Consider the following 26,042-nt stretch of genomic DNA (forward strand, 5'->3'; position numbering starts at 1 on the left):
CTAAAGTGTCTGCTTGGTCCTCTACCCTCCTGTGACTGTGCTGATACCAAGATGCAAGACAAAGTCCCATTTACTTTTCCCTCTGCTTTTCTCAAGCAAGATGAGTTTTGTCCCATAGCCACCATAGCTGGTAATGTGCTGAGTCTCCCCTGAAGCCAGCAAGTCTCAGAGGCTCACCCAATGCCCGCCATGTAGTACCTGAGTATCACCACTATTGAGGGCTCAAGGGCTCTTCAGTTAGCAAGACTGGGCCCTTTCCTTTAAGGCAACAAGTTCCACAGCCTGTTAGGAACTGGGCTACACAGCAGAGGTGAGCTGTAGAAAGGTGAGCATTATCTTCTGAGCTCCACCTCCTGTCAGATCAGATCAGCGGTGGCATTAGATTCTCACAGGAGCGTGAACCCTATTGCGAACTCCATATGCCAGGGCTCTAGGTTGTGTGCTTCTTATGTGACTTTAATACCTGATGATCTGATCTTAGGTGGAACAGTCTCATGCTGAAACCATCCCCCCACCACTTCTATCTGTGGAAAAATAGTCTTCCATGAAACCAGTCCCTGGGTGCTAAAAAGGTTGGGGACTGCTGCTATAAATGTATAAAAGATACTAGTATCCTCTAATTGTATAAAAGATGCCATATCTACATCTATACATTCACATATATACTAACCCAAGTCTTATTTATTTAATAGGAGAATTTTTGTCACTGTGAATGAAAAGTCGCAGACACGTTTGTCTAAGTATCTGGTCAATTTTGTTGTTTGCATATTCCAGTAACAACTGGATATTATTTTTCTATTAGCTTAATACAACTACTTTGATCAGTTGTAGGGAAACGTTGTAACAATTACATTGATTTTTTTAAATGATCCAGTCACTCTAAGTGCTTTCTGATAATCTCTAATGACTTTGTAAATTCCCCAAATCAAACTTCTTTGTATTGTTCTGTTGGAATTGTAATGACAAAATGCCACCTTTTACTACTCAAGTAGAGCAGCTGTCCCCAACCTTTTTGGCACCAGGATTCAGTTTTGTGCAGACTGTTTTTCCATGGACAGAAGTAGTGGGGATGGTTCTGGGATGGAACTACTCCATCTCAGATCATCAGATTCTCATAAAGCGTGCACAACCTAGATCCCTCGCATGTGCAGTTCACAATAGGGTTCAAGCTCCTATGAGAATCTAATGCTGCCACTGATCTGAGAGGAGGCAGAGCTCAGGCGATAATGTTTGCTCACCTCCTGCTGTGTGACCCAGTTATCAACAGGCCATGGACTACTAAGGCTCTGTGGCCTGGGGGATTGAGAACCCCAATCTAGAGAGGTATTTCATGATTTGTATATTAATAAAAGGTCTTGTGAAATATTTTCTAGTTTCTCATTTATTTCACTAACTTCATTTAAAAAGTTGTTCTGTACTTAGAAAGACAATGCCTGCCAGCCTTAAGAAGTCATCTTTAGTTGTATTTCAAACTTATCTTTAGTTATAAGAAGTTGGAAGTAAAGTCACAAAGTTATTGTAAAGAAGTATTTGCAATTGTTAAACATCTGGAAACACAACAAGTGAAAGCCAGCATATAGGTTCCTGCGTTATCAAATTATGAAACTATACTAACCAAAAGAAGTTGAAAAGCATTGTAAAGAAAGCATTAACTGTACTTTAGTTCAAGATAAATATTAATAGAAAAATATATCAGTATATTTTTTCTCCTATTTTTAAAAGTCTTAAAACAATTGTTCTAAGTGGCCATTAATATTTCGAGTAGATGACTGGAATAATAGTCATTAAATAGTTATTTCATAGTGTTAAAATAACAGTTTTATTTGAGATTTTTTTAATAGTATTTTTTTATTTGCCTCAGAAGAGTCAAATATTCTCTTGTGACAGACTATTAACATATATTAGAATGTGTTTGCTGGTGTCTCCACTAGGGAAAGCAAAGTTTTGTTGCTCTTCAGTCAGATTTTCACCACTGGTAGGAAGGAACATAAGGTAACAGGAGAGCGGTTTCCCTTAGAACCTCATTGTTTTATGTTTTTTCCTGCATTAAGTTGTGTTTTAATAGGTAAAGTGCTTTGGACCAATTCTTTTATAATACTGAATTGTAAACACAACAATTTTCTTGCTGGGAGAGGAATGTTTGAAAATGAAACTTGTCTGAAGGGTGATGGGCATACAAGAAATAGCATCGTTAACATACACATTGGATATGTAAGACACATAGGGCTGTGTGCTAGAGAAAGGCACGAATGTGTTTCTCTGGAACAAAGCCTGAAGAAGTCCGGGTCCCACAAGGAAACTAGGACTCAAGGTGGACTTATTTCCCTATTACTGTTCCTTTTCGTTTCTCCCTCTTGTCCAATTACCTGTACTGTTTTAGTTTTCTCCCTATGACCCTCCTTTTCCTTATTTCCTTTTTAGCTTAGCTGTCCTCTTGCCACATTTAGACAGAATTTAAAGTGCCTGTGATATCTAAGCATCTAACATTGTGTGGTACAAAAGAATGAAACTGGACCCTTATCATTTTATACCATACAGAAAAATCAACTCAAAATGAATAAAATACTTAAATATAAGACCTGAAACTGTGGGTCTAGCTAGCGATCAGCTTACTGTTAACTAAATGAAAGCATACAGAATAAGTTTCTCGAAATTGGCCTTGGCAATGATTTCTTGGCTATGACACCAAAAGCAAAAATAGAAAAGTAAAGCTACTTTAAACTAAAAAGATGTTGCAATCAATAAAATGAAAAGGCAACCTACAGAATGGGAGAGAATATTTGCAAATCATGTATCCCATAAATAGTGAATATCCAAAATAGACAAAAAAAAAAAAAAAAAAAAAAAAAAACACCTACAACTTAATAGCAAAACAACCAAACAAAAATCCCTATTAAAAATTAGGAAATGACTTGCTCCGCTTGATTTCCAGCCTTTTGTCCTCTCTTTCACAAGAGGAAGAGTTCCATACAGTAATAATTGGTTTGGAGAATAGATCATATGCTCTACAATAGAACACTAAATCCACAAGGTTTTTCTCCCATCTAGAAATATCACTTTGCTTTAGAAGACCATTCTATTGACTTCTAAGGCCAGCTGTTTCTGGGTGGTGACTGCATGGTAAGACCTGTGAATTACACAGATTTGAACTCACTGCCTTGCTTGTTTTGTTATGAAAAAAAATTCCTTGGTCCAAAGAAGACACCAAAATGAACAAACAAGACACAAATATGACCAAAGATGCTCAACATTCCCAGTTATCAGGAAAATGGACATTAAAGCCCAATGAGATATCAGTTCATCAGTTCCTATCTGTTAGAATGTCTATTATAAAAAAAAAAAAAAGAGAGATAAGTATTGATGGGGGAGGTAAGGATGCAAGGATGTGGATAAAAGGACATCCTTCTACACTTCTGCAGAAATGTAAATTTTTGTAGCTACCATGTGAAATAATATGGAAGTTCCAAATCCAGCAACCTTATTTCTGGGTATTTATCTAAAGGAATTAAAATCAGAATCATGAAGAGATATCTGTATCTCTCGTTCGCTGCAGGGTTACTTACAAGAGCCAAGATATGGAAGCAACCTAAATGTTCATTGACAAATGAATGGATAAAGGAAATGTGTTATACACATAATATGAACGTTATTCGGCTTAAAAAAAAAAGAGAAAATCTTGCTATTTACAACAACATGGATAAACCTGGAGGACATGAAGCTAATGGAAATAAGCCAGACACTGAAGGAAAAATACTACATAATTTCATCTCTATGAGGAATCTAAAATTGTCAAGCTAACAAAAAACAGAGTAAAATGGTGCTTGCCATTCTTCTGGAGAGAGGGAGAAATGGGTAAGTAATAGTGAAAGGGTACAAAGTCTCCATTATACAAGATGAATAAGTCCTAGAGATCTGCTGAAAAGAATTGTGCCTATTGTTAGCAATGTTGTGTTTTATACTTAAATATTTGCTATGAGGTTAGATCCTATACGTTTTCTTACCACAAAAAATAATCGTAAATAAGGAGGGTGAGAGAAAAACTTTCAGAGGTGACGGATATATTTATGGCATAGATTGTGGTGATAGTTTCATGGGAGTATACTGATTTCCAAACTCATCTACTCATACAATAAATACGTACATATTTTGACATACAAATATGTCAAATATTTGTATGTCAATCACACCTCAAAAAGTGATTTAAAACTAAACAAATAAAAAAATTTTGTAATAAAATAGATCTTTCTACCTTCTAATGGTTTATGTCTTTGATATTCTATGCATATGAACTCTCTGTAGAATTTTGGACTTTAGAAATGGTTAATAATATTTTTTTCTAGGAGAATAGGTCAAACACTAACTTTTTTTCCTTTGTTTTCCTGTAAATGTTCAAGCCAGGTCAGAGCAAACATGTTTCTGAAATATCTTGCCCTTACAGCAAGGTTCCAACTCCGTTCTGCACAACCTGTCTGTTCCTTGCTGACATGAAATTTTGCCGTTGGACAAGCAGAGGTTCCATTTTCCTTTCAGAGAAGATTAATAGGCCTCTGTTTTGTGTCGAACTTCCTTCCCATTTCCTCTCTGCTTGATTCTCTCTGTAAGCCTTTTCCATTTTAATTAGACTAGTCAATTACTCACACAAGAGAATATCTCACATATTTAAAGCCAGTAGAGTTTTTCATCCACTTTTTCAAATGTGGCCTTTAAACTCAGTTAAGAGTTTTTCAAAATCCTTTCTTAATAAAAGCACAGATAAGGCATTTATTAACACTTGAGATTATCCACTCATTCCCATTATGTTTCAGGCAGGCTATTTCTTAGTATCATAGTTAGTTATCTTCACAGCTCTCAACAGTTTTCTTTTCCATTTTCCTGTTTACAATCTCTATTTTCCCTTTTGTTTGGAAGGTAAAATCCCTGAATGATTCAAAGTGCATCCCAAACAGTAATTGGAAATTGTGTTTGCTGCAAGAATTCATTAGGTTTAGTCCCTAGACCATAAGTTCAAAATTGAAGGAATTTAAAATATAGTTCAGGATGGTAAAGCAGTCAATGACAGAAGAGTTGTGACAATAATAAATTGTAAGTCAAGCCAAATCCTCAAGAGTACTGTGCAGTAGCTCTTTATAAACCTAGCTAATGATCAGCTTATTATTAACTGGATTCACATATTAATGTAGAATGTGAATATGAAAATCTTCGAAAAGCATCCAAGACATTCCCTGGTATGGCCGGGTTATCTCTGCTCTTAAAGGCAAAGTTTTACAAGTCTTTCAAATATCACCGTGGTATGGCATTGAGTACGGCTAGGGAGAGGTCAAGATAGGCTCCAATCTCTTCACTGTAATTGCCTTTTCTCTCTTAATGAGGTGGTGTTCATTATAGGCTAATATATTTAGCCCCAGAGGCAATTTCTAATTTGGAGCCCTCCCCTTTGTCTTTCATAATTATGTACACTAAAAGCAAAGAGAACATTATAATATTCTCTTGATATTATCATGGGGTTTGACCAAAGGAAGAAGACTTTTATCTTTGGGAGGTAATGACTTTTCTGAGTGTGACCATAGTGGAGATTCCTTGAGAAAATAAAAACGGTGTACGCTCTAGATTACAAACAACATGAATGCACATTGTTTGCGTGTTCCCAGTTCATTATCCTTTGAGATGTCATACAGCATGGAGGTTGTGCATAAGGAAAGGAGGTTGAGATCAACCCAAAAGTTACTAACAAATTATTTCCACAAAATCAGGAAACAAAGTACTCTTTGGAGTTACCAAAGGATCCTATGAAATGTATCAGTTAATGTGGCTTAATTTTACCACTTATACTAATATTCCTTCTCCTGTTCCTTAAATAGAAGCTGCCTTCTCCAATTTTCTTCTAATCCCTACAACAGTAAATAAACATGGTATTACATTGTGTATGTTTGCCAATTGCCAATAAATTCATTTACATATAACCGATGAAAGCAAGAATGGGAATTTGCAAAGCTGAGAACTACATACTTTCCCCAGAAGTGCTCAAAGAACGGTGAAATGGGTAGGGGTCAAAGGGATGTTTTTAGGGAATTATAGGGTTTGTATTTCTGGTTTTGTGCCTATTTTTTTCCTGGTTGAAATGTTGATACACTTACTTATCTATCCCTATAGTAAAATATCCTGTGATTAAATAAAAAGAGAGTTCTGGGAATCTAGAACAGAGGATTAAAAAAATGTCTGGGAGCATTTCAGAAGAAGGTTGCAACAAGCCAGGTCATCTTATACATTTCACAAATGCGAATTACATTTTCAGATATCATTTATGGGTCATGAAAACAAACAAATAAACACAGAAACTATACATAGAATATTTTTTCTTGGTTATGTTTGCTTTTTCTTTTCTGTAACTTACAAAGTACACATTGACTTGTTTACTGATTAGAGCAAACACAGTTTCCAAATCTTTAGCATACATCTTTGAAGACATGTATACATAGGGATGACTTGGTCTCATGCTCTGGTACAGATAGAAATATTTTCAATAAAGTTTTATTGTAGAAAATAATTGACCATTTGTATTCCTATCAGTTAATTGATACATTATGTGGTTGACTGTGACTATGTTACGTTACTAGAACAAAATCACGTTCATCAAGCAAAAAATTTGTGTTGAAACTGCTTGAAGTGTATATTTCTGTATTAGCAAAGGCAGATGAGAATGCCGTGATCCAGAAATAGATGTTCCACTCATGCATCCAATCTCTCCCAGCCAGTCCAGGGCTTACCTAACCAACCAATCAGCCACACTCACTTTGCCTTCCCCATTTCCCGCATATATTTTCATATATGCACAAAACAGAGTCTTCAATCTTCAGTCACTACAAACATCTTTCTTTTCTCCTTCTTCAGTTTTACCCTGCTCTGTGCTAAACTGAGTTCCCTGCCTAGTGGTAAAACTTTGCCACTCAGCCCTCAATCTCTGGTCTCTTTGTCTTCACTTTTTCTTTAATAGTAGAATAATATTTGCTAAAAACTCTTTTAAAAGGGCACTGAATCACACAACCAAGACCTTGGTAAAGGTTAAAGTGATGAATGTGAGGAAATTGCAGCTCCTTAAAAGATAGATAGAAAATGTCATCACCATTCTGAAATAATTCCCACTTTCTAACTCATCAAATATCTCACGATAGAGTGCTAAGTTATTTAAAAATTAAATTGTGCTAAGAGTGTACTGGAAACACCAAGATTAACCACATACATTCTTCCATATGTCATGTATACATAATGTTAACCCCTGAGATAATTTGTCTTTGCAGGCAATTCTCTTTTCAAACTTAGAAAATCTGCACAGACTGAAGAAATTATCACTATGCCCACAAAATGGACTGATTCCTTAGAGTATTTTTTCTTCTCTTCTCCTTAGGAGGCAAAGAATAAAAGATGTGAGGAATTTGTACTAATGTCGGTTAACTGTTATTGAGCAGGTTAATGGGTACTAGATGCTGTCTTGAGCACTTTGTGTGATTATCTTTTTTGATCACCAAAATGTTGACCTAATTTTAGTTATCATATAGATCATTATATAAAGTTGAGTAATGCATTTTTTGATAACCAGGCCATTCTTCTAAATATTTTATTTTAAACAAGAATATGAGACAGCAGAAGATTTAAGAAATGCCACATTTTGACTAGCAATGAGAATAATAAAAAATACATTTGTTCATAGTTTTATCTATTTTTTTAAATGTTAATTTTCTACATAAACCAAGTTTCATGTATAGAACTTTGAACAAGACATACATGTTCTCTATCTACTAAAGGTTATTTTCTGGCTCTAAAGGCGATACAGAGTTGGATCTAATTATGTTTGCTAAAAGGAGAACACGTGAGATATGAAAATATATTCAGGAAATGGCAAAGGCAATCCAATTAGTGGTCAGAGAAGGTTCACATCAGAAAGAGATATTTAAACAAAAAACTTAAAGATAGAAAAAAATTTAGTGGAAGATGAGAATCCAAAAGTCCAGGGACAAGAAAGTAGAAGGCACTGAATGAAATTCCATTATGCAATGACAAAGGCAAAGTATTTAGATAGAAATTGTAGACAGAGTCAGGAACTAGACTTTTTAAGGATTCTCAAGTTGTATTAGGGACTTTGAGATTTATCCTAAGGTAATGAATACATCGAAACAACCCTGATACGGTAAAAAAATATCATTGACTTATAGACACAAAAGCAGTTTCCAAAATGTTGACATAGTCAGAGGAAGTATTCACTGGAAGAATTTGGGGAGGTGGGATTTTTACCCACATTCCAAAGCTCAGGCTCTGATCACCTACCCTCTCATGATCTCCGGCTGTGACCACACTCTTGATCAGAACTTCCTCTTTTGACCGTAATTTTAGAGTATAGAGGCTCAGAAACTTGAATCAATACCTATCTCTTATTTTAGGTGTTTCTGTCTTTAATGCTTCTTTTTAGGTGAGAATAAGAGTTCTGTTTTCTTCAGTTTGAATACCTCAATCTTTGTTAAGTGAAAATCTCATAGCAGACAACTCCACTTCCAATACCAGTTATCATTTTTATTCTTTTTAAATTTTGTAATGTTCTTTTTGGTTAGGGGTTGGAAAATTTTGTGTGTAAAGGTCCAAATACTAAATACTTTAGACATTGTTGTCCATATAATGTTAATTACAACTACTCCACTCTGTCACAGTAGCAGAAGCAGCCATAGACAATATGCAAATGCATGGGTATCACTAACAGAACTGTGTTTGCAAAAACAAGCCACTAAATTGGGCCAGTAGTTTGTCAGGTCCTGCTCTTGACTAATTCACCTGTCCCCAGACTATGTAATTTGTTTCAATACGTTCCTCTTCTAAGTACCTGTCTGGGTGTTTTATTCTATCAAGAGTACCGTATTTTGGGCCGGGCGCAGTGGCTCACGCCTGTAATCCCAGCACTTTGGGAGACTGAGGCGGGTGGATCACAAAGGCAGAAGATCGAGACCATCCTGGCTAACACCATGAAACCCTGTTTCTACTAAAAAAAAAAAAAAATACTAAAACTTAGCCGGTCGTGGTGGCAGGCTCCTGTAGTCCCAGCTACTCAGGAAGCTGAGGTAGGAGAATGGCGTGAACCCGGGAGGCGGAGCTTGCAGCGAGCCAAGATCTTGCCACTGCACTCCAGCCTGGGCAACCAGAGCGAGACTCCATCTAAAAAAATTTTAAAAAAGAGTACCGTATTTTGGACCTCATTGCTTCTCTACAACTTACCCCTATGAAAGTAATAGCACCCTGCTAATGTTATAGTAGATTAATATTTGAGGACAGGATTAAAGTCCTAGTTATTATTGAGTTTACTATGCGTTTGCATTATTGCCCACGATGAAGCCCAAATTTCTATCCAATCAGGTTTTTATGGTAGACTCTCTACCTTATGTCCCATTGTCTTTGGTTCTGATTTCAGCTTTCTATTTCAAAGTTGGGTCTGAACTACAGTCTTCATAATTACTCAGTCTTCTGCAATTTAGTGTATTGCCCATGGCTGGATTGTCTAAATACTCCTCAGTGCCTCTTTGAAAGATCTTGACATGGCGTCCACGCCCAAACCTCCTTGAATCTGTGCTTTCAGTAGCCACTTTTCTTCTTTTTATTTTATATATTATATCACACTTCCATTAATGTTTGAAGTTCATCAGTAGCTCTGCATTCCTCATAGCGAAGAAAAGTAATAGGAGGGTTTAAACAACAATTCAAATGTCTTTCATGAGAATGTCATTATACAGGTCTTATTTTCTTTTTATTTTGAAATATGCAAAAAAAGGTTATTAAATTTTTAGTTGGTATTACAGGCAATTCTTATTCGGATTTAACAATACATCTTACCCTATTATTTTGCTCAAAATTCCAGTTTATATCTCAGTGTTTCCTTTTTTTTAACAGTGTTTCCTTTAGTTGTTCTTTTGGCAACTATAATACAGTCATTTTATATGTGTAGATATCTGCATCTTGCCCTAAATTGGCAAATATTTTCCCTTGGAATTCTGAAGCTGTTCTTTGTATATATTTTTTTCTAGCTCTGTCTTTAATGTGTAATCTTAATCTAATGGCATTTGGATTAAACTCTAGCCTCTTGGAACTGCAGCAGATTCTATTGCGCTCCTGCAAGCAGCTTCATGTGCTTCAGCGCCAGGCCATGGCACCTCAGAAAATTCCTCTGTTATGTAGTGGACTACAGCCACACCCTCTCCAATGAGATCTAAAAGCCAGCCTCAGGGGTGAGGGTGGGGATAGAGGCTCTTCCAAATTTAATTCTTCCTTGAGTATTCTGTCATCGTTAAATGTAGTGTAGTCTCCTTATATTTGCTATTCCTAAATTATTTAAAGTACTCTTTTACTATTTTTGGTGATAATTAAACTTATTTTATTTTTTACTAGTTAGCAATGTTTTATATCAGGGGTCAGCAATATGGCCAATAGACCAAATCCTGCCTGCTGTCTGTTACCTGTTCTGCAAATAAAGTTTTACTGAAACACAGACACTCCTATTCATTTGCATATTGTCCATGGCTGCTTTTACGCCACAAAGACAGAGTTGATTGAGTAGAGAAAGAGCACAGATCTGTGGCCTGCAAAAGTTCAAACATTTATTGTCTTACCCCTTACAGACAAAAGTTTGCCTACCCATTCTTTAAATAATTTTTGTTGTTGTTGTTGTTGTTTAAGCTAACAGTGAGTAACTTCTGTCTCCTACTGATACCTTGGTAAAAGAAGTAGTTCTAGGAGACACAACTTCAAAGAAGAGATTTTTTTAAAATTTTAAATCAGAAAACAATATGCCAATTACTAACTGTGAGCAATTTTTTTTTTTTTTTTTTTTTTTTTTTGAGACGCAGTTTCTGTCTTGTTGTGCAGGCTGGAGTGCAATGGCGCGATCTTAGCTCACTGCAACCTCCGCCTCCCGGGTTCAAGCAATTCTCCTGCCTCAGCCTCCCAATTTTGTATTTTTAATAGAGACGGGGTTTCTCCATGTTGGTCAGGCTGGTGTCAAACTCCCGACCTCAGGTGATCCACTCGCCTCCGCCTCCCAAAGTGCTGAGATTACAGGCGTGAGCCACTACGCCCGGCCAAAGGTGAGATTTTTATATTGATTTGGTCACAGCTGGGCTTGCCATGGAAATGACTTACTCATAATTCAGAAAATATAGCCAAAGTGAATCAAACTACTCTCTCCAGGGATACTGCTCAGATGGTGCCAGCTGAGTGGAGTGAATGATTAACCTTGTTGACAGCAAATTTTGCATACTTGAAAGGACCTTATAGTTGAAGTGTTCCATCCTCACTTTAAATCATTTGGATTTATTTTGTTATCACCATCATAATAACCAAATTAAATCTGAAATATGATAATTTTATGAGGAGTTTTGTGATTATTCTGGAACAGTGTTGGTAGGGGAGGGACATCAGGAAAGAACACAAATCCAACTAAATATATTACCTTATTATTTCCACATAGAGACAAGCTTGGTGATTTTTTATATATAATGTCCACTGTGAAGCTAGAGAAATGATGACCTTTTAATATACAATATGCTTAACTTTCAAGAGATTGACACCAATACACAGATTTCATTTATTGACACCAAGGTACTATCGTAGTTCATTTAATTACCACAACCACCTTTGAAGTGGCTAGATTTTGTTCTCATTTTATATAACAAGAAAGTGAGAAGAATCATATAACTAGCAACTTAGAGAGTCAGGATTAAATTCGTTGTTTTATGATGCAAAAAAATGGAGCATTATTTCCCATAAAATATTCTATGTTTCTTTTGACCGATTTCTTTATTGGCGTGGGTTAATAAGTGATGATAATAAAGACTGCTCTGTAAATTCATTTTCCAAAATAAACACCTCCAGATTTTCTATGAAAATAAGACAAGTTAAAGGAAATAATGATTTCAGATCATGAGAATATAGTAGATTCTTAAGACAAACTTACTCTCAACTCAGTTCTCTAGTAAGCATTGAATGAGTTCCTTAAAACGCTCAACTTAATGTGAAATTGTAAAAGATAAATATTACAGCATATGGTCCATGTTGTCAGGCAGTTTATGACCTGGTGATACTAACTTATATGTATTGCACACATATTCTGACTTAAAGGTCTGTTAACACATCCTGAATATAGTGATCATTTTTCAACATCCCAGTGGCCAGTTCAGTGTCCTGAGCTAAAGAATGTTTGATGGTGAAGATAATTTAGCACCTTAGAAACAAAGCTAAAGCTATGTGATTAAGTCAATGATAATACATTACAAAGTTAAAATAAAAATTTTCTAATAGAAAAGATTGTTATTATTTTTACCTCACCTCTTAAATCTCAATCCCTTCATTATCTAGTAAATTGTATTTTTAAAACAATTTCAGTAATATTTCCTACAAAACAAAGTTTTCACTCCTGTCTCCAGGTGACTGAGCTTGTTGCATCCAGGTGCTGCAGAAGATAAAGTCCATTCACAGAGGAGCTAGGCTTCCTCCTATATTTCTAATTAATAAATAAACATAAACCAGGAAAAATGCCTCCAGAAAAATATGCATCAAATATGTATATTTGAAAAATAGTTTCTCAAGTAAATATATGTCTGACATATAGAAAAAGTCCACAAGATATGAAATGGATGAGTGAACTAAGTTTTACATTGGTAAATAAAATATCACAGCCAGATTTTGATTAAAAGAGATTTTATTTCCATTTCAGTACATATGATAATAGTTAATAGGGGCTGTATTTATTAATCTAAATATTTTCTATCAAATGAAATGTAAGGGAACAATATAGGTTACTGAATGAAGAAAAAAAAACATTCAACACAGGGTTATGCTTGCATGCTTCTGATAATTAGAATAATCTGATAATTGACTTCTTTCTCCCTTCACAGGAGGGTGCCAATTAAAATAAACTACAATTGTGCTAGTCGGTCTTTAGCATCAGAGCAGATGATGTTTGAGTTTATGGCCAGTTTTCTCAATGTGTTGTCCAATTAACCTCAATGGGAATGATTCACATCAAATCCCTGGGGTTCTCGGTGAAAGGGAAAGTCAGCCAGGCTGCTACAGGGAAAACAACATTTATATGTGCTCTAAAGCTCACTGGTGGGCTGTTCTAGTGAAAAACTTGTGCCAGTGGAAATATTTTACTATTGAGGTAAAAGGTCCCCAGGGTTTCTTTGTGTACCACTGAGGTAGAAGAGACTAACTATAAGTGATACAAAGGGAAATTAGGCTTATCAGTCTTAGTAGAATCTGACTCATTCCATCAAAAAGCCGAGAAAATGTGTACAATTCCACACAAACTAAAAGAAATCATGAAGGATCAAATCAGGGAAATGTATAAGACTTCCTGAGAAAGGATGTTTGAGATGAATTGTTCTATCAGATAGTGGAGTAAATCATTTATTAAACTTAAATATCTGCTTAATTTCCTAGTATATTTTAGATATTCAGAGCCAACTGTAATTATGTTTCGGTCATCAGGATTAACTAATAAGTAATCAATAATATTAACCCCCCAAAGCTAACTACACTAGCTTTGCAACAAAACAAAAAGAAAATAATCACATACAATTTTTATAATAGTTCAATATTTATGAGGAATTGATCTATTGACATCAAGGTGGAATGAGAAAATGTTCTTGTTCACACTAAGTTTGTTCACACTAAATTCTAGATTATTGAAACCCTTAAGAAAATGGTGAACATTAGCCAATTACTGAATGTTCATTCACTCAACAAATAATATTGAGAATTATTGTGAGTCATGTACTATACTTGACATACTAATTATTGTGAGCCACGTACTAAACTGGGGACAAAATGTTGACTGCATTCAAGGAGTATTTACAAAATAGAGAAGAAAGTGACAGCTACATGGGCAATTAGTACAAACAGAGATAAATATTTTGATGAGACAATAACAGGGTCTTGTCAGAACACAGGAGGGACCAAGAAGAAAATAAAGAATTTGAATAACATAGCCATATATATATATAAATACATGGAGAACTCTGAATCCAAAGAAGCATAAACTATTCTTTACAATGAATCTTATAGAATTGGAAGGCATTGATGGCATTAGGCCACAAAGAAAATATCCATCAATCTATAAAAGATATTGGCTTAATATGAAAAATAAATAATTTTTTAAAACTTGACCAAACAACCCATATCATTAATACGTACATTTAAAGTTTGGTAATTTCTATGCATATCTGTGTACATTATATATGAAAAATAATAGCACTATGTATCAAATCCAAGAGAAAAATATCAAAGATATTCTCAAAAGACAATTTCAAACCTAATATGCATTGTTTTAAAGCTAAAGATATCCGAGAGAGGAGTATAGAACATTAAATTCTTGCTTTCAACTATAAAAGTTACGAAAATATTAAAAATATTTATTTTTATAAACCAGATACTGATGACCAAAGTAAAGAACGAGAAAGGTTAATTTATAACATAAAACTGCTTCTAACCAACTTTAGAGTCTTAAAAAACAAACATTTGCTTTTCTTAATCTAGACACAAATATGGGAAATAAGAATGCTTAGAGACTAACAGGCAAAACAGAATTAGCAAAGGAAAGCAAACAAAAACTATAAAATAATCTTATATATGATGAAAATTTCATTTATGATGTTCAATGTGAACATGAATACAAATACTCAAATTTTAAAATATATCAAATAAATGCAGTAATTTTAAAATAATCATACTTTTTGACCAACTAGAGCTAATTTCTTAGGTTTAAAAAGGTAATTACTTTTTAAGAGATGGGTTCTCACTATGCTGCCCAGACTAGATTCAAAACTCCTGGGTTAAGCAGTCCTCTTCCCTCAGCCTCTCAAGCAGCTAGGACAACAGCTATGTGCCACCACACCTAGCTATGTACTTTTTTTAAAGGTAATTTAAAACAAAATCTTACTGTAATTCAACTCTATCAACCACACTTGGAATACAAAAATTTTCTTTCCTAAGGCACTTCCCTAATGCACTTCAACAAAAATCCACAATATCTCAGATCTAGTTAAAATGTTTTCATCAATCGTTACTATTGATCAACTCCTTTTTTAGACTGACAAATAAAAATTGTATGTATTTATGGTGTACCACATGATATTTTGCTATATCTGTCAAATCATTGTGGAGTGGCTAAATCAAGCTACTTTATACATACACTACCTCACATACTTTTTTTTGGTAGTGAGAAATTTAAAATGTACTCAGTAATTTGCAAGTATATAGTAGATTGTTGTTAACTATAGTCATCATGCTATACAATAGAACGCTTGAACTTATCTCTTCCATCTGAGATTTTGTATCCTTTGACTAACATCTTGCTAGACCAATCCCCTAGCTCCTGGAAACCACCATTTTGCTTCTGTGAGTTCAACTTTTTTGGATTCCATATATAAATGATATTATGTGGTATTTGTCTTTCTGTTCCTGACATTTCTCTTAACATAGGTTCTCCAGGTTCATTTACGTCGTCATCAAGAACAGGATTTCCTTCCTTTTTATGGCTGAAGGATTTTCCATTGTGTGTATATACTACATTTTCTTTATTCATTCACTCAGCATTTACCATGCTAAGAGAAGAAAGCAACTCCTCTGTTTAATGAATGGAATCCTCTAAAAACTTCAATACACATATATGAACTTTCAGAAGCACTCTTATTAAATTGGGAAAAAGAGAAGGATACCCTCTTTCACAGTGTCTACCCAGCATCATCTTTAGGATCTAGCCAATACAATAAACCAGAAAGGAAAAGTTATATATAGTTAATAAATCACCTAAACGTATATTTTGCAGGAAATATAATTTTTATTCCAAGAGTCAATGTACTCAGTTGTGGTAAAAAACAGTTACAAGAATTCTATAAGGCATCCAGGATCAAAACACAACAATTTTCACATATGTGTCAGCTATTAGGTTGGTGCAAAAGTAATTGTGGTTTTTGAAAGTAACTTGGTGAAAACCACAATGACTTTTGCACCAACCTAACACAATCAACAGTTGTGGGAAGAATTTTAACTTTTCACTCTATGTTTGTACCGTTTTAGTGTTTATGTGCATGTATGTTGTAGTTTATATGTAGGTATTACTCATGTAAAAATTAGTTTGATGCTTGCTTCAGCAGCATATATACTAAAATTGGAATAATATGGAGATTAGCATGGCCCCTGTGCAAGGATGACGTGCAAATTCATGAAGTGTTCCATATTTTTCTTATGAGATAATCATCTGGGTCCTGGAGGCCCTCAAGGCGGGCTGGGTAGAGGAATGAGAGGCCCTCCCAGTAGAGGCATGGTGCAGAAACCAGGATTTGGAGTGGTAATGGGGATTGCTCCATGGCAGTGAAACTTCATGGATCTTTAGGCAGCCATACAAACCCTATTTCCTACAGAATGGTGAATTTCTTCAACCAGCCATCAAGGAGTATGACTCCAGTGTGTTAACTGCTTACCTTTGTGTATTTTAAAAAATCAACCTGGTTGCTGTCTGGAGAACAAATATAAGGAGAAAAAATGAAGGCAAAGGAATTTTAGATGACTGGTTTAGAAGCCTATGAATTGGACTAAAGTGAAGGAAGATATGAAGATAGAGACAAGTGGGTGTGTTTTACTTTAAAATTAGAATTGACATATTTTACTTATATGAACTGTAAACATGAATGAGTTATTAAGGATACCTCACATATTAAAAGGGAAACAACTGCACGGACGTTAAGGTTATCAGGTAGGCACAACCCTGAATACAGATGCACTGAGGAGAAAACTAGGAATGCACTAAATATTTGGGAGTAGTTGACACACAGAGAAGGCAAAGTACAATCAGAGGGATGAGAGATAGACATGGGGAAAACCATCTCTTCTTTTCTGATATGGACTAATGAGGGAAGCATGGCTACAGATGTGTCATGTTCAACACTGTACCCATTCTATGTGGGTACCCATAGAAGCCATACACATTAGAAACAAAGATGTTAACTGGTCAGAAGTACAGGTTTTGGAAGCAGACGGGTCTGCTACCAGTATCAACACTGCTGCTTAATATCTGGGTTAGTGACTTGGGGCCACTTATTTAATCTCTCTAAGCATCTGTTTCTTCATCTTTATTGAGAAGAATAATGCTGGTAGTATTTCCCTCATTATAAGCTTGTGAAGATCACGAAATATACCACATGAACACAACAAATTATGGTCACTGATACATATGTAATCAGTGAAAGTTTTCTATTAGAGTTCTGTATGTCATTATTATGCAAGAAATCCACAAATTGTTATTAGTGTCCATTAAACCATACATTATGAAACATAAATAAAACTATATAGTATGTTTAACATTGTGCTTGGTTCTATCGAGAAAGTATAATAATAAATAAATTAATACTAAATTAATACTAATTTAATAGTATTGAATTAGATTTGAATTAATTTAAAAAGTAGAATAGTACTGAGTAATTCAGGCTTAAAAACTTTCTATTCCATGATAACTCATTAAGTTAAAGACACCATATAAAATATTTACACATCTATTCCCAGGTGAGAGACTGGTAATTTTATCAAAAATGTTAAGATTTTCTGGATAATACATGAATGATGAGGAAACATTTTTTTTCTATTGGATATAAATTTGGTTTCTTTTTATAATAAAATTTCAATACGTTCTATTGTCTTTTTTGTCTTAGCTAAATGGATTACTTCTATTTATAATTCCTCTGGAAATCAGTGAACTTTCTCTAGAGAAATGAAAGATCAAATAGATGATACAGAGAAACATTTAAATAGGAAATGTAAATTAATAGGAGTCACTGTATTCCAGTCTTCTGGTCTGGAATAACAGTAACTAAATTCATTTGGTTAGTTACATATACAGAAAGGAGCAACTAGTCCTGCTTTAGGTACTACATAATATGTTTATCCGCTTCATAATAGTTTGACATACACATCCTCTTGATCCCAGTTCAGATATTTGAATAACCCTTTTAAATTTGATGTTTCATAGGGAACGCTTCATAGCAATGTTTACTAGAGAATGAAATTTGTATTCATTTATAAATTCATTCAATTGATCTATTTGTATTCTGAACAACTGATTTTGTAAATGGAGTTCTATTTTTTCAATATCTAAATTCCATTAGTTCGGGCACAGTTTTACAGTGTTCATGCTCCTATATTCTTAGTTAGTAAGTGGATCTGACAGTTTAACAATAACCAATATTCTGTTCTGCACATTAATTCTCTTGCCATGTTATGCTCTTGCTTTTGCAAGACTGTCTTATATTCTTGTGATTCCTAGTCTGTCATGAGCATTTTACAGTTGAGGAATTTATTTCCCCAAGAAGTACCAAATCAGGTTCTCTGTCTTTTAACTTTAAACATTATGAAAAAAGCCCTATGTCAAAATATTGGTTCATTTCATGTAGGAATTTGACTGTATTATTTAGTGCTCTTCTCTTTTAATGTTTAAATTATTATCAAAGTAATTTTAACCATTTGATTTCTTTTGTGCTTTTTTCATTTTAGGTAAAATTATTTATTAATATAATTATTTCTTAAGTCATGAGTTACAATGTTCAAACTGCTTTAGATTTAAGTGGAAAGAGGTAAGTTCATTTTCTGTATGTTTTTCTGACTTAAAGCAAACATTTTACTTAGAATAAAATAGAGCACCATTTTATTATAAGCATGGTTAATCTGACCCCCTCTAAATATAAGGAAGCCTCATCAAAATTATGTTTATTAGATATCATATTTTTAAAGAGTAAAACTGCCTTGGAGACAGTATCTCTGGGCTTGAACTTTACCTCTTTTTGTAATACCCTAGATTTTTCACAGTAATTATTTTTCCTCAAAGCTTCAAACCAAATAACTTAAGAAAAAATATAATACTAAAATAATAATAATATTATGAATATTGTTCAGGAAAGCAAAAGGTATAGAGTATAGTTCTATTTTTTTGCTGTTACTTAGTCATATGTCCCTGCCAGAAATCAGTCTCCGGGAAGGAAGCTTTCTCATTTCTAAAGGTTTTGAATAGATGACTTCTAAAATTACCTTCACATCCAAAAGCCTCTGATTATTTATTCAAGAAAATTGCTTCCAGGTACAGGAAAATCACCTATTTTTTAAAAAAAGATTTAAGAATGAGAATTATAGTCTTTCTTATAATCATCATTCTACTTTACATACAGTATTATCAATTGCTATTTCTAAATTATTTAAAATTTTTATATCTTTCCTAATATATCTATTCCAATTGAATATTTTTTGAACCACTTGTATGATTCTATGTCATTTTACCCACTGTCTGTTAGTATAAATTCTAGATAAAAGCAGGGTGTGTTATAATATGTATGAAGCATTTAATTTCCCAGTGTGGCTTTCTTAATGAGAGTTTTTTATATTAGGAAATTAAGTGAGCTACACAAAATGAAATAATTTTTAGAGCACAGATTATTGATATTAAATATCACAGGACAAAATATATCATTACCTGTCATTATTACAGTCCGCGCAAAATGCTTCCGATATACTAGTGATCAGTTGGATGTAAACTTGAATTTCACCTGAAGAATCTCACAGGAATGAAACTTCACCTCACTAAGCTACTCTTTTTCCTTAAGTCAACTGTTCAAATAGTGAAATTCTTATTACCCAATATGTCATTACTAATACTATTTTATGATCAATTGCTTCCTTCCTAAACCAACTCTTATTTCGCATTTCTTTAGGGCAATGTAATTTCTATCTGGGATGGTAGTTATTTATATACAGGCTGATAATAAATAATCCCCTACCTTTGCTACTTGCAGAGGGTTGGGGGTGAACCAGTCCTTTTACGAGTCTAGTGGGATGTTTCTGGTAGAGGCTTAAAGCAAACAAAGTAGTTACTAGAACTTGCTGACATAAAGTTACCCCAAGAACCAAAGAGTAGCCACACACCAAAGAATAGAAAGCATTGAGGGTAAAATGAGAGAAGCAGGATTTCAAATGGCCACAGGAAGGTAAATGACTTGAAACCAGAGAAAAACTAAAAGACAACAAATTTGAGAGAGCCTGAAAAAAAGTAGAGAGTGAGAGAGAAAAGAACCAGTCTGGAAGCAGAGTAAATGCATCTTCTTCAGCCATTCCCCATATCAGACTGGATTAAATGCTCTTACAATTGTTGCTCAGAAAGTTCTAGTTTTAAGGCACAGATTGAGAATGAAAATTAGAGCTCCTTAAGCAACATGACATATTTGCCTATGAATCTTTACATTTGAATACCTGAGTTTGGCATATAATGTAATGAAGGACAAGAAGTAAATAGAGAAAAACGGAAGGATGAATGGGGATAAAAGATATAGAAAGCAATACTTTAAAAAGCACAGAGAAAACTAAGAAGAAACAGTGAATGTAGTTAAGACTAAAGGGTCTCTAATCTTGCAGATACCAGCAAAACATCAAAGTAAATATTTTGTGCAATATATTTTTAAAGTTTAATTACAATCCCATTAATTCTTCTATTCTTTAATTTCTACTGTATTTTACAGGTAGCCTAATTTAAACTGAATAATTTAATCCGCTCTTACCAAATAACTTGATCCCGTGCTTTTTTGTGCAGCCACTAGCTGATAATAAACATGGGAAATAGATATAGAATTTTATTTTATTATTTTTTCTCAGTTGAATTGTATCAAGTCTCTAGCAGTATGAACTTGTAGCTGTGTAATTCTTTGACTGCCTTAGATTATACTCATAAATCCAAGATAAACATTTGTGATACATGTAATTTTGCACAGACAAAGTTTGTTAAGCAAAAATCTGGAACAATTTTTGTAAATTGTGTTTTGAATGAGATAATATAATTTGATTAGTAGTAATTAGGAGAAAGATAACCTGGTCTAATTTTGAATAAAAAATTTTCACTTTTTAAACTTTCATTTTAAAAAAGCATTTATTGGCTATATCATCTATAAAATTTTTCAGCTATAAAACTGGAATACTAGCATTTGTTTTGGATACTTCAGAATGTCATTTGTAAGAACCTATGAGTAAGGTTCTTAATAAAATGGAAATGCATTATGAACTACTTAAATGTTATGCAAATTAAGATCAAATACTTAACTATTCTTGGCATGTCACAGATACTTCAAAGAAACTCTAGTAGATTTAGGGATGCATATTTATTTTAAATCCAGTTAAATGTATTTGTTTCTCGTTATTGTTAATGGATTAAAAAACATTGAATACTCATTTTTATAGCTAATAATTGTTTTAATTTACAAAAACTTGCATCTGTACAAGTCATTCAAACATTTATGTCAGTTATGTTCTGAATATTAACTGTAGCCCTAGATAAAATTTATAACAGAAAGTCTATCACAAACTTCTGATTTTATTTTTAATATTTTTCTACAAGTTTATAGGGTGCAAAATAATTTATAAGTGGTGGTAGGTCATGAATAGACATCTCTTTAAAAAAAGGCATACAAAGACTCAAGAGGTGGACAAAAAAATGCTCAACATCACTAGTCATTAGAGAAATGCAAATAAAAACCACAATGAGATATTGTCTTACCCAGTCAGAATGGCCATTACTAGAAACTTAATGACATTCTCTTGCATGGGCTATGCAATTTATTTTGGCATGTACCTAATATTAAAAAATGAAGCATAAGCTTACTATCCGAGTGATTATTTCAGTTTTCTTTTAAAAATACTTATCTAGGCTTGTATATGTAAGTTACAAAAAAAGATAATATATCATCATTGATATTTAAAATCTCAGATAAATATTTTATCTTTTTTGGTTGTTATTTTTGTTGCTAGTACCTCTCTCCACCTCCATGTATTCACTTGAAATAGCCTAGGTCAATAGCTGCAGGGTTTTTTTTTTTTTTTTTTTTTCATACCCCAGTGGCACCTGGAACCCCAGTGAGACTTCACTCCCCTGGAAAGGGGGCTGAAGCCAGGGAGCCAAGTGAGTGGTCTCGCTCAGCAGGTCCTGCTCCCACAGAGCCCAGCAAGCTAAGAACCACTGGCTTGAAATTCTCATTGCTAGCACAGCAGTCTGAAGTTGACTTGGGATGCTTGAGCTTGGCAGGGAGAGGGGCGTCCACCATTACTGAGGCTTGAGTAGACGGTTTTCCCCTGAAAATGCTAAGGAGGCCAGGAAGTTCAGACTGGGCAGAACTCACCACAACTCGGCAAAGTGGCTGTGGCCAGACTGCCTCTCTAAACTCTTCTTCACTGGGCAGCGCATCTCTGAAAAAAAGGCATCAGCCGCAGTCAGGGACTTATAGATAAAGCTCCCATCTCCCTGGGACAGAGCACCTGGCAGAAGGGGTGGCTGGGGGCACAGCTTCAGCAGATTTAAATGTTCCTGCCTGCTGGCTCTGAAGAGAGCAGCAGACCTTGACAAGGAGAATTCTCACAGCACAGCACTCGAGCTCTGCTAAGGTACAGACTGCCTCCTCGAGTGGGTCCCTGACCCCTTTGCCTCATGACTGGGAGAGATCTCCCAGCAAGGGTCGACAGACATCTCATACAGGAGAGCTCTGGCTAGTGTCAGGCCAGTGCCCTTCTGGGATGAAGTTTCCAGGGGAAGGAGCAGGTAGCAATCATTGCTGTTCTGCAAGATCTACTGGTGACACCTAGGCAAACAGGGTCTGGAGTGGACGTCCAGCAAACTACAGCAGACCTGCAGGAGAGAGGCCTGACCATTAGAAGAAAAACTAACTAAAAGAAAGCAATAACATCATTAACTAAAAGGACATCCACCCAAAAACCGCATCCAAAGGTCATCAGCTACAAAGATCAAAGGTAGATAAATCCATGAAGATGAGGAAAAAACAGTGCAAAAATGCTGAAAATTCCAAAAACCAGAATGCCTCTTCTCCTCCAAAGGATCACAACTCCTCTCTAGCAGGAGAACAAAGTTGGATGGAGAAGGAGTTTGACAAATTGACAGAAGTAGGATTCAGAAGGTGCGTAATAACAAACTCCTCTGAACTAAAGGAGCATGTTCTAACTCAATGCAAGGAAGCTCAGAACCTTGATAAAAGGTTACAGGAACAGCTAACTAGAATAACTAGTTTAGAGAAGAACATAAATGACCTGCTGGAGCTGAAAAACACAACACAAGAACTTCGTAAAGCATACACAAGTATAAATAGCCAAATCAATCAAGCAGAAGATAGGAAATCAGAGATTGAAGATCAACTTACTGAAATAAAGTATGAAGACAAGTTTAGAGAAAAAAAGAATAAAAGAATGAACAAAGCTTCCAAGAAATATGGGACTATGTGAAAAGACCAAACCTACAATTCATTGGTATACCTGAAAGTCATGGGGAGAATGGAACCAGACTGGAAAACACACTTCAGGATTTTATTGAGGAGAATGTTCCAAACCTAGCAAGACAGGCCAACATTCAAATTCAGGTAGTACAGAGAAAACCACTAAGGTACTCCTTGGGAAGAGCAACCCCAAGACACATAATCATCAGATTCTCGAAGGTTGAAATAAAGGAAAAAATATGTTAAGGGCGGCCAGAGATAAACATCAGGTTAACTACAAAGGGAAGCCCATCAGACTAATAGTGGATCTCTCTGCAGAAACCTCACAAGCCATGAGAGTGGGGGCCAATATTCAATATTATTAAAGAAAAGAATTTTCAACCCCAAATTTCATATCCAGGCAAACTAAGCTTCATAAGCAAAGGAGAAATAAAATCCTTTACAGACAAGCAAATGCTGAGGGATTTTTGTCACTACCAGACCTGTCTTACAAGAGCTTCTGAAGGAAACACTAATTATGGAAAGGAAAAACCAGTACCAGCCACTGCAAAAACATGCCAAAATATAAAGACCAATGGCACTCTGAAGAAACTGCATGAACCAGTGTGCAAAATAACCAGCTAGCATCACAATGACAGGATCAAATTCACACATAACAATATTAACCCTAAATGTAAATGGGCTAAATGCCCCAATTACAAGACACAGACTGGCAAATTGGATAAAGAGTCAAGATCTGTCAGTGTGCTGTATTCAGGAGCCCCATCTTACATGCAAAGACACACATAGGCACAAAATAAAGGGATGGAGGAATATTTACCAAGCAAATGCAAAGCAAAAATAAAAAGCAGGGGTTGCAATCCTAGTCTCTGATAAAACAGACTTTAAATCAACAAACATCAAAAAAGACGAAGAAGGGCATTACATAATGGTAAAGGGGTCAATGCACAAAAAGAGCTAACTACCATAAATATACATGCACCCAATAGAGGAGCACCCACATACATAAAACAAGTTCGTAGAGACCTACAAAGAGACTTAGACTCCCACACAATAATAATGGGAGACTTGAACACCCCACTCTCAATATTAGACAGATCAACAAGACAGAAAATTAACAAGGATAATCAGGACTTGAACTCAGCTCTGGATCAAGCGATCTAATAGGCATCTACAGAACTCTCCAGTCCAAATCATCAGAATATACATTTTTCTCTGCACCATATAGCATCTATCCTAAAATTGACCACGTAATTGGAAGTAAAACACTCCTCAGCAAATGCAAAAGAACAGAAATCATATCAAACAGCCTCTCAGACCACAGTGCAATCAAATTAGAACTCAGGATTAAGAAACTTACTCAAAACCTCACAACTACATGGAAACTGAACAACCTGCTTCTGAATGACTACTGGGTAAATAACGAAATTAAGGCAGAAATAAAGAAGTTCTTGGAAACCAATGAGAACAAAGAGACAATGTACTAGAATCTCTGGGACACAGCTAAAGCGGTGTGTAGAGGGAAATTTATAGCACTGAATCCCCATATCAGAAAGCAGGAAAGATCTAAAATGGACACCCTAACATCACAATTAAAAGAACTAGAGAAGCAAGAGCAAACAAATTCAAAAGCTAGCAGAAGACAAGAAATATCTAAGATTAGAGCAGAACTGAAGGAGATAGAGACAAGAAAAACCCTCCAAAAAAACCAATAAATCCAGGAGCTGGTTTTTAAAAGATTAACAAAATAGATAGATTGCTAGCCAGACTAATAAAGAAAAAAGCGAGAAGAATCAGAGACACAATAAAAAAAATGACAAAAAAGTATTATCACTGATCCCACAGAAATACAAACTACCATCAGAGAATACTATAAACACCTCTACGCAAATAATCTAGAAAATCTAGAAGAAACGGATACATTCCTGGACACATACAACCTCCCAAGACTAAATCAGGAGGAAGCTGAATCTCTGAATAGAGCAATAACAACAAGAAAAAGTCAGAGCCAGACAGATTCACAGCCTATTTCTGCCAGAGGTACAAAGCAGAGCTGGTACTATTCCTTCTGAAATTATTCTGAACAATAGAAAAAGAGGGTCTCCCCCCTAAATCATTTTATCAGCATCATCCTCATACCAAAACCTGGCAGAGACACAACAAAAAAGAAAATTTCAGGCCAATATCCCTGATGAAAATAAAATAAGATACTGGTGAATTGAATCCAACAGCACATCAAAAAGCTTATCCATCATGATCAAGTCAACCTCATCCCTGGCATGCAAGGCTGGATCAACATATGCAAATCGATAAATGTAATCCATCACATAAACAGAAGCAATGACAAAAACCACAGGATTATCTCAATAGATGGAGAAAAGGTCTTCAATAAAATTCAACACCACTTTATGCTAAAAATTCTCAGTAAACTAGGTATTGATGGAACATACCTTAAAATAATAAGAGCTATGTATGACAAACTCACAGCCAATATTGCTCTGAATGGGCAAAGGCTAGAAGTATTCCCTTTGAAAACTGGCACAAGACATGGATACCCTCTCTCAGCTCACCACTATGATTCAACATTGTATTGGAAGTTCTGGGCAGGGCAATCAGGCAAGAGAAAGAAACAAAGCGTATTCAAATAGGAAGAGAGGAAGTCAAATTATTTCTGTTTGCAGATGACATGATTGTATGTTTAGAAAATTCCAT

The 26,042-nt window shown here is 35.0% G+C and overlaps 1 non-coding gene across 1 annotated transcript; it reads left to right on the top strand.

Annotated features, from left to right (window-relative positions):
* The first annotated feature begins 16,168 nt into the window (after nt 1–16,168).
* Nucleotides 16,169–16,272, top strand: LOC115894511. The gene has a single exon (XR_004054615.1). It is a non-coding gene; the product is annotated as a U6 spliceosomal RNA (small nuclear RNA).
* Nucleotides 16,273–26,042: the final 9,770 nt, after the last annotated feature.

The sequence above is a fragment of the Rhinopithecus roxellana genome, chromosome 17 (assembly GCF_007565055.1).
Source record: "Rhinopithecus roxellana isolate Shanxi Qingling chromosome 17, ASM756505v1, whole genome shotgun sequence".
Classification (NCBI taxonomy): domain Eukaryota; kingdom Metazoa; phylum Chordata; class Mammalia; order Primates; family Cercopithecidae; genus Rhinopithecus; species Rhinopithecus roxellana.